Source organism: Sapajus apella, unplaced genomic scaffold (genome assembly GCF_009761245.1).
Source record: "Sapajus apella isolate SASKATOON/1434 unplaced genomic scaffold, GSC_monkey_1.0 scaffold20, whole genome shotgun sequence".
Taxonomy (NCBI): Eukaryota; Metazoa; Chordata; class Mammalia; order Primates; family Cebidae; genus Sapajus; species Sapajus apella.
The window spans coordinates 628,135-642,140 of record NW_022436960.1 but is presented as its reverse complement, the minus strand read 5'-3'; the positions used below and the strand labels follow the sequence as shown (position 1 = coordinate 642,140).

The window sequence follows — 14,006 nt, the reverse complement described above, 5'->3', positions numbered from 1 at the left end:
ACCCAGGCTGGAGTGCAATGGCGCGATCTCGGCTCACCGCAACCTCCGCCTCCTGGGCTCAGGCAATTCTCCTGCCTCAGCCTCCTGAGTAGCTGGGATTACAGGCACGTGCCACCATGCCCAGCTAATTTTTTGTAGTTTTAGTAGAGACGGGGTTTCACCATGTTGACCAGGATGGTCTCGATCTCTTGACCTCGTGATCCACCCGCATTGGCCTCCCAAAGTGCTGGGATTACAGGCTTGAGCCACCGAGCCCGGCCTGCACATGTACTTCTAAACCTAAAATGAAAGTTAAAATAATTTGGGCATGGTGGCAGATGCCTATAATACCAGCACGTTGACAGAAGCATCACTTGAGGCCAGGAGTTTGAGGTTACACTGAGCTGTGATTGTGCCACTGCACTCCATTGTGAGTGGCAGAACAAGACCCTGTCTCTAGAATGTATATCTACATGATATACACATTTGGTGGGTGATTTGGTCCCAGCTGCCTGTGACCATCTGGGGCAGAGCCAGTGCTGTGTGCAAGGTGTGCTGCCAGCACACAGCCCCGGAGTCTGGGGCTGCTCAGGGCCTGTGCACCTGCTCACTCTGTGCCTCGCTTGTGGATGCCCCTACCTCGCTGAGTCTTTTCTGAAGTTGGTTAGCAGCATTGCCACTGCTCTAACCTACATTTAAAGGTTTATTTTCATAATTTTCTGACGGAAAATTTTATTAATGTAGCCGTTTTATTTGTATAATGATTGTTGAGAATAGAAAATATTATGTTCAAGATATTGGTTAATTTTTGGAGAAACCTAAGAGATTTGTGGTTGCATAACAAATCTCTGTTTAAATTCATGGTGTAAACTGCAGTGAATCATTACTGTATTAGGCAGAAGCCAACATTGCAGAATATAGTTTATTTCAGAGGCCACTTAGGTGAGAATTCCAGGTGAGCTGGAAACGTTTTACACTGTGGTGTATATGATCGTTGGATGGTACTCTGGAAAGTTTGTACTAGTGTGTCTAGCAATTGTAGCAAGGTGGGGTGGGTGGCCACATTTGATCATGAAGTAAATTTATTCTAGAGAACTTACGTAGCATGAAGAATATTAAATTCAAAGAAGTGTTACACTACCTATCTTAAATTTTTAACATGACTCTTCTCTAGCTGTAAAAATATGTGTGACATTTTATGTTTTAGGAATAAAATAAGTATGCAGTGGTAATGAGTGTTTGATCATGATTTCAGGTAAGACATCAGGGAAACCTATCACAGTGCCATAAGCAAAAATGAAAGAAACGCACTGTGGTATATTGCTACAAAACGGCTTCTTGTCCCGCACGAGAAGCTTTGACTATGACTGAGTAGCACAGAACAGCCATTCCATTCTTCCCTTGCCCTTTCCTCCTCCTCATCCTAATCCAAGTTCCAATAAAACTTTATTGACACAAGCTAGGTGCAGTGGCTCACGCCTGTAATCCCAGCTCTTTGTGAGACTGAGGCAGGTGGATCACCTGAGGTCAGGAGTGCAAGACCAGCCTGACCAATATGGTGAAACCCCGTCTTAAAAAAAAAAAAAAATAAATAAATAAATAAACTTTATTGACACAGACAGCCTTAGTTTGTCTCGAGAGGCAGTTTGCATGTTTCAGGGCAGGAAGAGAGAAGTCAAACAGAGCCCACTGGCTTCACTAAAATGACGAAACAGCAGAGATTGGGGAGGACAAGACAGCTAGAATTTATGGAGGAAAACACAGGAGAGGAGAGAGCAGGTTAGTAAGAGATGTTTAAGTTGGTAAGCTAAATAATTCTACTCAATTTTCATGTTAGAGTAGCTAGGAATTAAGTAAGTTTCATGGAGTTTTTTTTGGTTTCTTTTTTTTTTTTTTGAGTCAAGGTCTTGCTCTGTTGCCCAGGCTGGACTGCATTGGTACAATGACAGCTCACTGCAGCCCCAACCTCCTGAACTTAAGCCATCCTCCCACCTCAGCCTCCCAAGTAGCTGGGACCACAGATGGATGCCACCACACCTGGCTAATGTTACATTTTTTATAGTTTTATAAAGATGCAGTCCCACTATGTTGCTGAGGCTGGTCTTGAACTCCTGGCCTCAAGTGATCCTTCCGCCTCGACTTCCTAAAGTTCAGAGGTTGCAGATGTGAGCCACCACACCTGCCCTGCAAACAATAATTTAAATGATGTGATAAAGTTTCTTTTAGCCTAGCCGAGATCTTAAAATCTTCCTTGAAGTCAGAAATTAGCCCTGTTTGGTTCAGCTAACGGTGCATCAGGCTATGAATGTCATATATTAGTCCTAAGGGATTAAACAAAGTCTGGCTATGTCAATGCTGAAATTCAAAACAATGAAAAAAAAGATACTTGGTTTTAAAATGGGGCAGATGCATCTATTGGGCATTATTGAGATTTTGGAAAATTTGGGGAATGAGATAATTGTACAGGGTTTGAATTGACAGGTATCAAAGCCAGCAAAAATAGTGTGATCAAATTGTTGGGTCCATGAGACCTGGGTTTTAGTCCTTTTAGCTCTGACTTTGGGCACGTTGATTGATGTAATTGTTTTAGTTACTCAACAGTCCAGACTCTGGCCAGCAGAGTTGGAGCATTGAATGATCTTTCTAAAATAATTTGAGCATGCAAATGGCAAATCTGATTTAACAGCATAACTCTGTTGATTCTTACAGCACAAGTCAGTGAGCCTGCCTTTGACGAGGTAGTCGAGGTGTGATAACAGACATAGCAGTTGAGGACACTGACTCCAGAGGTAGACCGCTCTGCCACTTAGTAACGTATCATGTTGAGAAGCTGCTGAATCTTCGTCCTCTAGTTTCCTCATTTCTACAACAAGCAGATTTATAGTTGTGAGGAATAAATTAATAACTACAAGAAGTAAATTAATAATGAAGACTAATATGTATCAAATGCGTACTGTGTGGCCAGCAGCATTGTAAGTGGTGAGGATACAAACCTGAACAAGACACATTTCTGTCTTCAGAAAGCTCACAGATGGGAGAGAGAGAAGGAAGCAAGGTGAGTACAGGCTTATACGCGCTGTGATGGGTGTCCTTATAGGACCAGGATTTCAGGAGGTGTAGGGTCAGCTTCCCTGGGAAGGGTGAGATAGAGAAAAGATGCTTGTGGGAGTTTAATTCAACAAACAAGTGGTGCCTGCTGGGTGTGCCTGCTGTCCTGCTAGGCATGAGACTACAGGATAAATTTAGCATGATCCCTGCTCTAAAGGAGCTTAAAGTTTAGGGGAAAACATGAGTCTAGTGATAAAGAGTAGTTGTCAAGATACTTGAATGGAATCTTGCGGATGAAGTGTTTGACAGACAGTGGAAGAACAAAAACACGGAAGGAGACAGTCATTTCGGCTGGAGTGGAGTTTGCAAGTCCACTCATGGTGAGGGAGGGGGTGCTGAGCCAGCAGGGTGGGGTCAGCTCACCCCCAGAGGCCGGCTCGGAAGCAGCAGTTGCAAAGGGAAGTGTGTGTTGGAGGGGGTGTGTTGTGAATTTGATGGTGTGTGATCGCTAAATTGAATTCCATGAGTTGTAGACAATTTCTTCATGATAATTATTCTTTTAAATTTCATAATCTTCATTTGCCCACTAAATGTAATACTATAACATTTTTAATTTAAAAAAACACCTTTTTTGTCAGTACTTTTGAAAACATTTTCCTGCACCTGTGCCGTCTATGAAATGAATGCTCTAGAGAATCTGTGGAAATCAGCTCATGGTAGAAGCTTTCATTGTCATGTGGATGAGTCCTTTTGCTTGCCCAGTGCCCTCCTGGCATATTGATGAGATACGATTGGGAGTTGGGAACACCTACAAAATGAGCAGGCTAATTTCAAAAGGATGCTAATCCTACAAAACCAAGAGAGAAGCTTACTGGCTTATTGGTTGATTTGCTTTTTTATTTTTTTTTTTTTTAACTGAGTCTCACTCTGTCACCCAGGCTGGAGTGCCACCCAGGCTGGAGTGCAGTGGTGCGATCTCGGCTCACTGCAACCTCCACTTCCTGGGCTCAAGAGATTCTCCTGCCTCAGCCTCCCAAGTAGCTGGGACGACAGGTGCATGCCTTCACTTCTGGCTAATTTTTTTTTATTTTTAGTAGACACAGGGTTTTACCATGTGGGCCTGGTTGGTCTTGAACTCCTGACCTCAAGTGATCCGCCTGTCTTGGTCTCCCAAAGTGCTGGGATTACAGGCATTAGCCACCGCACCCGGCCATGATTTGCTTTTAATTGAATTTGTGTGTTTGGAGACTGAGCACTTACTTTCACCAGTCAAGAAATTGACTGGGTAGCTGTTAATGCAGGTGGCTGTTTTTGGTATACCTCATACTGTCAGTGTATCACCCAGATGCTATATAATTTCTCACTTATTTTACAGTCACAATATCTTTGTGTGCCTGTATTTATTTAGTAATTAGAAGAAAGTTTTATGTTCTCATAGTACCTTCATGTCTGCAGAGTCCTTTTGTTTACTAATTTATATCCATTTGACACTCATCTAATGATTGCCTCTGATGGGTATATGTGGGAATATGTACATTCCCTACTGTTAGTTGCAAGCAGAAGTAATTAGAGCATAATGTTTCACATTGAAGTAATCTCTTTTTCAAAGACATCTCTGAGAAGGAAAACATTAAGTTTGGCACTTCTGATAAACTCTTACAGTGATAAGGTATTAGTCTGATTCTGCTTAGTAAGAAAGTTATTTCTGGAGACTGCCATTTCTGCCATGATGGAATTAAAGGTGATTCACACCCCCCGCCCCCCAGGACTACGGTAAGGCAAGTGAGGCACTTGCCTCAAGTACAGAATTTAAAGGGACACCCAAAATCTCAGTAATCGAGATTATTAATATTTTAATATGCAGTACTTTTAAAAAATAAAATTTTATTCAAAAATATCCAGGATGAAAAACAAAATTATTTTTTATTTTTAAGGACAGGGCCTTGCTGTGTTGCCCAGGCTGGAGTGCAATGGAGCAATCATAACTCAGTACAGTTATGGTAATACAGCTGGGAGGGCTCAAGTGATCCTCCCACCTCAGCCTCCCAGGTAGCTGAGACTACAGGCACATGCCACCATGTCTGGATAACTTTTTGTTTTTGTAGAGTAATGTCTCGCTATGTTGCACAAACTGATCTCAACCTTTGGACTCAAGCAATCCTCCCTCCCGTCTCAGCCCCCCAAAGTCCTGAAATTATTGGGGTGAGCCACCACGTCTGGCCCCAGACCAAAATTTTAAATAAAGATAAGATCAGTATTAATAATTTTTATTTTTGTCTCAAGCTCCAACATGGCATGGCATGACACCATTATTGATATTATATATAAAATTGTGGTGTTTTGTAACTCATGAGTTTTTTTCATTAATTTTGATTTTATCTCTATTATCAAGTTTTTTTGGCATTTCCTTAAAATTTGTGCCTAAGACAAGTACCTCACTTGTCTTGCCCTAGTCCCAAATTGACTTGTATCTTAAACAACTTGAAAACTAAAGAAAATATATGAAGTAACAGTTTTCATACATTTGACAGAAGGCTGGTTAGACTGTGTTCCTTGAAATAAGGGGAACAAATGAAGCAAGGCTACAGTATTCCAGCTTATACCCCACAGCACAAGACTGTATACTTTTTTTCTATAAAGGGCTGTATGGTAACCATTTTAGGTTTTGTGGGCTGGTTGCTGTTTGTCACAACTACTCTGCTATGCTCTGTGCCTGCTTTCATCCTAAGTATGTAAGTGAATGGATGTGGACTTGTTCTAATAAAACTTTATTGACACAAACAGCCTTAGTTTGCCCTGGGCAGTTTCCATGTTTCAGGGCAGGAAGAGAGGAGTCAGACAGAGCCCACTGGCTTCACTAAAGTGATGAAACAGCAGAAATTGGGGAGGACAAGACAGCTAGAATTTGTGGAGGAAAACAGGAGGGAGCAGGTTAGAGAGAGAGCTCCAGAGATCTGCAGAAGGACCCCCTTGAGGTGTTGGCTGCGTTCTGGTCTGCACATGCCTGAGAGGAAGCACCTCAAAGCAGGAAGAGAACTGCCAAAAAGGAGAAGGCCAAGTACTTCTTGGTCACACAGGGATGGGAATAGTTTGTGTTAGCACCACCCAGGGTGGTATCAGGTAGATCCTTTGAAGGCTTGCCTTTTCATCTTTGTTAGCGTGGGTTCAGAGCAGCTTTTTCATCTCTGGCATGAAAAAAGAGGTTCCTCAGAAGGGCTGCCTTACCAGTGGGGCTGAACTATCCATAGACTAATAGGCTGCTCCAGACTTGCCCTAACTGATTACAGATACCTTGATTACATTCTCAGAACAAAGCCCCGACTGTATTTAAAAAGATGCACCCAAACATGTAAAAAGAAATTGTGTCTAGCATCTAATAAATAATAACCAGGTATGCAGAGAAGCAAGGAAATGTGATATTAACCAGGAAGAAAAGCAAGGGAAGCAGACCCCAGAATGACACGGGATGATGCAATTAGCACACAAAGACATTACAATGATGTACAGATATGTTTCACACCCAAGAATGTGGAGAAAAACAGAAGCATAATGATGAGTGAAAGAAAAGATCCAAAAAAGATTGAAATAGAACTTCTGCAGATGAAAAGACGATATATAAAATGCTGGGTGCAATGGCTAACACCTGGAATCCCAGCACTTTGGGAGACTTAGGTGGGCGGATCACTGGAGGTCAGGAGTTCAAGACCATCCTGGCCAACACAGGAAAACCTCGTCTCTACTGAAAATATAAAAATTAGCCAGGCTTGGTAGCAGATGCCTGTAATCCCAGCTACTTGGGAGACTGAGGCAGGAGAATCTCTTGAACCCAGGAGGCAGAGGTTGCAGTGTGCTGAGATGGCACCACTGCACTCCAGCCTGGGACACAGAGAAAGACTCCATCTCAAAAAAAAAAAAAAAAATTTATGTGCGGCCTGGGGGACAAAATCAGCTGATTTAAGATATGTGTAACTTAGCTCCAGAAGGAGAAGAGGAGGAAATGGAAACAATATTTGGAGAAATAGTGGCTGGAAATTTCCCAAATTTGATGAAAACTGCAAACAAACTATGAAGCTCAAAAACCCCAAACAGAGCAAACATAAAGAAATCCAAGGTACCTCATAATCAGATCGCCAGAAAACCAGTGATCAAGATCAAAAGCTTTCAAAGCAGCCAGAAGAAAAGACACATTACAGAGGAACAAAGTTACTAATAACAGCGATTCCTGGTCATATCATCTGGTCATATCATGTGAACCAGAGGCAACAGAGTGACATTTTCAAAGTACTGAAAGAAAAAAACCTATTAGCTTAGAGTTCTGTACCCAGCAAAAATGTCTTTCAAAAATGAAGGATAAATATTTATTTATTTCAAAAGTAAAGAAATTTTTAGGCTGGGCACAGTGTCTTATGCCTGTAATCCTAGCACTTTGGAAGGCCAAGGCAGGCAGATCACCTGAGGTCAGGCATTTGAGACCAGCCTGGCCAACATGGTGAAACCTTGTCCCTACTAAAAATATAAAAGTTAGCTGCATGTGGTGGTGGGCACCTGTAATCCCAGCTACTTGAGAGGCTGAGGGTGGAGGGTCGCTTGAACCCAGGAGGCAGAAGTTGCAGTGAGCTGAGATCGTGCCACTGCACTCCAGCCTAGGTGACAGAATAAGACTTCATCTCAAAAATAAATAAAAACAAAAGAGAAACTTTTAGACCAAGAGATGTCAAGATTTATTGCCAGCAGAATGGTACTAAAGGAATTTAAAGGAAATTCAGATAGAAAATATTCGATGGGAAAATTATATATATATTGTTTATATATGTATATAAAATATATATACATATTATATATATATATGTACCATATATATGTATATATATTTTATATATGTGTGTATGTGTGTACATATGTATTTGTATGAGAAAAGGTCTCACTCTAGTGCCCAGGCTGGAGTGGAGTGGGTGCGATCTCGGCTCACTGCAGTCCCTGTCGTCTCCTGCCTCAGCCTCCTGAGTAGTCGGGACCACAAGTATGTGCCACTATGCCCAGCTAATTTTTGTATGTTTTATAGAAATGGGGTCTCACTATGTTGCCCAGACTGGTCTCGAGCTCCTGATTTCAAGCAATCCACCCACCTCAGACTCCTAAAGTGTTGGGATTACAGGTGTGAGGCACTGCGCCCAGCCTTAAATAGTTTCCATCTGGGGCCAGGCATGGTGGCTCACACCTGTCATCCCAGGACTTTGGGCAGGAGGAGAGGGCAGATCGCTTGAGCTCAGGAGCCTGAGGCTGCAGTGAGCTATGATCATGCCACTGCACTCCAGCCTGGGTGACAGCGTGAGACCCTGTCTTAAAGGGAAAAAAGTGGTAAAGTCGACAAAGCTCCAGTGAAACTGTTAAGGAAGAAAAAAGAGGTATAAATAACTAAATGAAATGAAAAAGGTGAAAACACTATGGATTCAGTAGACTGTTAAGGTATCATAAAAGGATATTGGAAGTAGCATCATGCTATATACATCTGAAAGTTTAGATGAAATAGACAAATCTCTTTCAAAATGTAACTTAACTAAAAGTGACTGAAGAAGAAATAGAAAACCTTAGCCAGTCCTATAACTACTAAAAGTGTTTAGATTTTTTAAAAAGTATGATTGAAGGAATGCTGGGAATGTGTGTAAACAACATACACATGTTGTCATGTGTTACCTTGGTTGACCTATACAGTTTCTTGAGCACAAGATTAAAACCCATTTCTGAATATGTGATTGTATCAATGAGGGCTCTTTCTGATGTAAATGTTAAGAAAATCAACCTGGGCTGGGTTTTTTTTTTTTTTTTTTTTTTTTCTTGAGACAGAGTCTCCCTCTGTCGTCAGGCTGGTATGCGGTGGCGCAATCTCAGCTCACTGCAACTTCCGCCTCCTGGGTTCAAGTGATTCTCCTGCCTCAGCCTCCTGAGTAGCTGCGATTACAGGTGTGCGCCACCAGGCCCAACCATTTTTTGTATTTCTAGTAGAGATAGGGTTTCACCATGTTGGCCAGGATGGTCTTCATTTCCTGTCTTTGAGATCTGCCTGCCTTGGCCTCCCAAAGTGCTGGGCCTACAGGTGTGAGCCAGCACACCTGGCCAACCTTAGCTATTTGAAGTAAATAAAAGGAAGGTTTATTGATCATCCAACTGAAAAACCTAAGTCAGGGCTGACTATAGATGGTTCAGTTGGGCCAGTTTCCTCCCCAGTGTCTTCCTCCATGTGTTCATGTTCAGGTTCTCTGGGAAAGAGTGAGAATCTCTTTAAGTCCAATAGTGAGAAGAGGAGACTCATTAATTCTGACCTGGGTTGTATGTTCAGAGATGAACCAGCTCTGGGCAGGGGAATAAGATGCTCTGAATGACCAGATGCAAATCATAGGCTTTGCCCAGGCCCAGGGGTTGGAATCAATGCCTCTGGAGGACTGACCTAGGAATTTATACCTGACAAGAAGTCAGGGTACAGAAACCATGGGGAATGTGAACAGATATTTGGCTACAAAATTAAATCTTCATTGCAGTATTTCCCAGATGTACAATTTCATGAATTCTTTATTCAAAATTATTATAAAATTCTATAATAAAGGATTCTTAGTTGGCCAGGTGTGGTGGCTCATGCCTGTAATCCTAGCACTTTGGGAGGCCAAGGCGGGAGGATTGCTTGAGACCAGGAGTTTGAGACCAGGCTTGGGCAACATAGTGAGACCCCATCTCTTAAAAAAAAAATTTTTTTTTTTTGAGATGAAGTCTCACTTTGTTGCCCAGGCTGGAGTACACTGGCGCAATCTTGGCTCACTGTAACCTCCGCCTTCTGTGTTCAAGAGATTCTCCTGCCTCAGCTTCCTGAGTAGCTGGAACTGCAGGCATGTGCCACCATGACTGGCTAACTTTTTATTTTTATTAGTGGCAGGGTTTTACCATGTTGGCCAGGCTGGTCTCGAACACCTGATCTCAGGTGATCTGCCTGCCTCAGCCTCCCAAAGTGATGGAATTACAGACTACAGGCATGAGCCACTGCTTCCAGCCTAAAATTTTTTTTTTAAATTTGCTGTGTATGGTGGCATGTGCTTGTAATCTTAGCTACTAGGGAGGATCTCTTGAGCCCAGGAGTTTCAAGGCTGTAGTGAGCCATGATTGTGCCACTGCACTCTAACCTGGGTGACAGAGGTAGACCATGTCTCAAAAAAAAAAAAAATCTTAGAATACTATTATATCTCTGTTCAGTTAGTAGGAATTAAAAAGTCTAACAATTGTTGAAAAAGTTAAGCAACAGAAACTCTCTCATACCCTTCTGATGGGAGTGTACATTACAACTGCTTTGGGAAATAGTTTGGCTTTACTGTATAAGCTAGCAGTCATATTTCCAGATATGTGCACTAGAGAAATATATGCCTAAAGTGCTTGAGATAGCTGTATCAGAAAAATCTTAGTAGTGTTTTCATTTGCTCCAAAGCAGAAACCACACTAGAGGATGAGAATGGTTAACTAAATTGTGGCATATTTACTGAGCAGACTATTACACAGCAATGAAAACAAACTACAGACACAGTAACAACCAAGAAGGGAAAGAAAAAAGCAAGACAAGAATATATGTAGCAATCCACCCACCTCATTGATTCTGTTTATTTTCATCTGCTTCTGGATTTTATATAAATTACGTTTGGTCGGGCTGCACACCTAGGCGATAAATCTCTAAAGAAAAGTTAGGAAATGATAACCATACAAGTTAAGGCACAGTAGCTCATGCCTGTAATCGCAGCACTTCGGGAGGGTGAGGTGGGAGGATCACTTGAGCCCAGGAGTTCCAGACCAGTCTCGGCAACATAGGGAGATCCAGCCTCAAAAAATAAAAATAAAAAAATTATCTGGGTGTGGTGGCATCCTCCTGTGGATCCAGCTACTTGGGAGGCTGAGGTGAGAGAATTGCTTGAGTCCAGGAGGTCGAGGCTGCTGTGAGTTGCCATTGCATCACTGCGCTTCAGCCCAGATGACAGAGCAAGACCCTGCCTCAACAAATCAAATAAAAACCATTTTGTTGGCCAGGCGCGGTGGCTCAAGCCTGTAATCCCAGCACTTTGGGAGGCCGAGGCGGGTGGATCACGAGGTCAAGAGATTGAGACCATCCTGGTCAACATGGTGAAACCCCGTCTCTACTAAAAATACAAAAAATTAGCTGGGCATGGTGGTGCATGCCTGTAATCCCAGCTACTCAGGAGGCTGAGGCAGGAGAATTGCCTGAACCCAGGAGGCGGAGGTTGCGGTGAGCCGAGATCGCGCCATTGCACTCCACCCTGGGTAACATGAGTGAAACTCCGTCTCAAAAAAAAAAAAAACCGTTTTATTAAGGGAGTACTTATGCATGTGGTGGAAGGGGTTTGGGGTCAGAGAAAAGCGCCCGGTCTTTCAGGAGTTCTGGAAATGCTCCATCCCTTGGCCTTGGTGGTAATTAGACTGGTATTTATATAATAATTTAATGAAATTGTATATATATGCTTCCTGTACCTTTCTCTAAGTAAGTAATACCTCCTGGTAAAAGCAAATTTTAAAATAGTTTTTATAATGCATATTCCATTTAAAAATGTGGAAAATCTCCAAAACACATGCATGTACAGTAGTTAAATATGTTTAATCTTAAATTTCTTCATGTTATAGAAATTTACATTTTGAAATTTTATTTTTATTTATTTATTTGAGATGGAGTCTCACTTTGTCGCCCAGGCTGGAGTGAGTGCAGCAGCATGATCTTAGCTCACTGCAACCTCCACCTCCCAGGTTCACACTATTCTCCTGCCTCAGCCTCTCTAGTAGCTGGGATTACAGGTGTGTGCCATCACACCTGGCTAATTCTTGTATTTTTAGTAGAGATGGGGGTTTCACCATGTTGGTCAGGCTGGTCTCAAACTCCTGACCTCAGGCGGTCTGTCCTCTTCAGCCTCCCAAAGTGCTGGGATTACAGGCATGAGCCACTGGCCTTGAAATTTCATTTTTAAAAGCTCTAAATATTTTCCAGATGAGAATTGACCAAATATTATTATTATTTTCTAGGTAAGGGACTCTACTGCAGTAATTAAAGAAGGATAAGGTTGGCGTTGCTTCGCTTCTTTTTTTATTGAAGTCCTTCCTGATCAAGCGTCCATATTTCTCCTTAAAGCATATGACACACAGGTATGCCACTAGAAAATTTTAATTTGTGTAGATTTCTTTCTTCAGCTGTTAATTTTTCATTTTGCATAAAAATCAAGTAATTAAATTGTAAAACATCCTGAACATATTCATTGTTAGCTTTAGCACTTTCATTCTTCAGCAGATGTATTTGACTTTCTACATACGTGGCACTTTGTTTTGGTTTGTGTCTGACCTTATTTTTATTTTTCATTTTTTTTCAAACCAGTATTAAACTGAAAATAATAGACATTGTAACCTGATGGCCCGAATGAGTGAATAAGTTGGAAAACCAAGAGTAGTGGCCTGTACCTCTTTGTGAAAGGCCTGCTTTCTGAAATCTTAGACCTACCCTTCCCTAGAAGGTGCCCACTGCAGGCAGCTGGGGGTGTGGCCTGCCTCATGGAGTATTACATTTTTTGATACAAGAACATTTGCTCCTTAACCATCTTTCTCTAGGAGTTTGAAAGAAAATAAAATACTGTGTTTCAATCTCTTAATTTGTGACTGGGTGGCTGAGATGGGAGGATCTCTTGAGAGTTTGAGCCCAACCTGGGCAACATAGTGAGACGCTGTCTAAAAAAATAAAATAATTAACTGGATGTGGTGGTGTGTGCCTGTAGTCCCAGCTACTTGGGAGGCTGAGGCAGTAGGACCACTTGAGCCCAGGAATAGGAATTTAGGCTGCAATGAACTAGGATCATGGCACTGCACTCTAGGCTGGCCATAGACCAAGACCCTGTCCCTTAAAAAAAAAAAAAATAGGGCTGGGTGCGATGGCTAATGCCTGTAATCCTAGCACTTTGGGAGGCCAAGGCGGGTGGATCACCTGAGGTCAGGAGTTTGAGACAAGCCTGGCCAACATGGCAAAACCACATCTCTACTAAAAATACAAAAAATTAGCCAGGCATGGTGGCAGACACCTGTAATCCCAGCCAGGAGGCAGAGGTTGCAGTGAGCTAAGATTGCGCCATTGCACTCCAGCCTGGGCAACAAGAGCGAAACCCCATCTCAAAAATATATATATAATAATAAATCTTTCATATGTTAGAACATTAATATAAGTATAAAAAGTTTGAAATGTTTGCTTCCAAAATGAGATTTAATACATAGCTATTTTTCATAAATTGAGAAGTGTCAAGAAAACTGCTGTTCAAATTTCATTTATAATCATAGTATCATCATAGTACCATTCAGTTTTCCCCAATAGTGTCTGGTATTTTTAGTTTGTTTGAAGCAGGGTCCAAATAATTGCAGTTAGGTGATATGTCTGTTGAGTCTCTTAATCAATAGAATACTTTTCCCCATCTCTGTTTTCCTTGCATTTTATTTGTTGGAGAATCCTGGCTGATTGTCCAGTAATCAGAAGTTCCCCCACTCTGGCCTTTGCTGTTTCCACTGGACATGTTCTTCTGCCTCTGGGTGTCTGTAGAGGTCCGTTCCTTCTGGCTCAGCCTTTCAGCACAGGCGCTTCAGAGGTGCATGGCACCCTCACCAGGAGACACACATCTGTACAGATGTGAGATCCAGTGTTGTTTTTTTTTCCCTTTTGTCATTTTTATTTAAAAGACACAGGATCTTGCTATGTTCCCCAGGCTGGTTTTGAACTCCTGGCCTCAAGCATTCCTCCCACATTGGCTTCCCAAAGTATGCTGCAGGCATGAGCCATGGTGCCTGGCAGATCCAGGATTTTTTGAAATCTCATGTTTTATTCTAACAATTGATCAACACATTATAATCTGCCTCTCAGTGTGACCATGTTTTATGCTTTTCACTTCTTCAAATATAGTTGATACTCCAGG

General features: G+C 42.0%; 1 protein-coding gene across 10 annotated transcripts in view; it reads left to right on the top strand.

Moving 5' to 3' along the window:
• TRAF3 (TNF receptor associated factor 3) overlaps positions 1–14,006 on the top strand; it is a 125,199-nt gene that overhangs the window by 58,994 nt on the left and 52,199 nt on the right. For 5 of the 10 annotated variants that reach the window (XM_032287317.1, XM_032287316.1, XM_032287318.1 and 2 more), the window contains one exon: positions 12,088–12,207. The exons of the other annotated variants lie outside the window; for them this stretch is intronic. The gene's annotated coding sequence lies outside the window, so the exon portion shown is untranslated. The remainder of the gene's footprint in view (positions 1–12,087; positions 12,208–14,006) is intronic. 10 annotated transcript variants of the gene reach the window in all.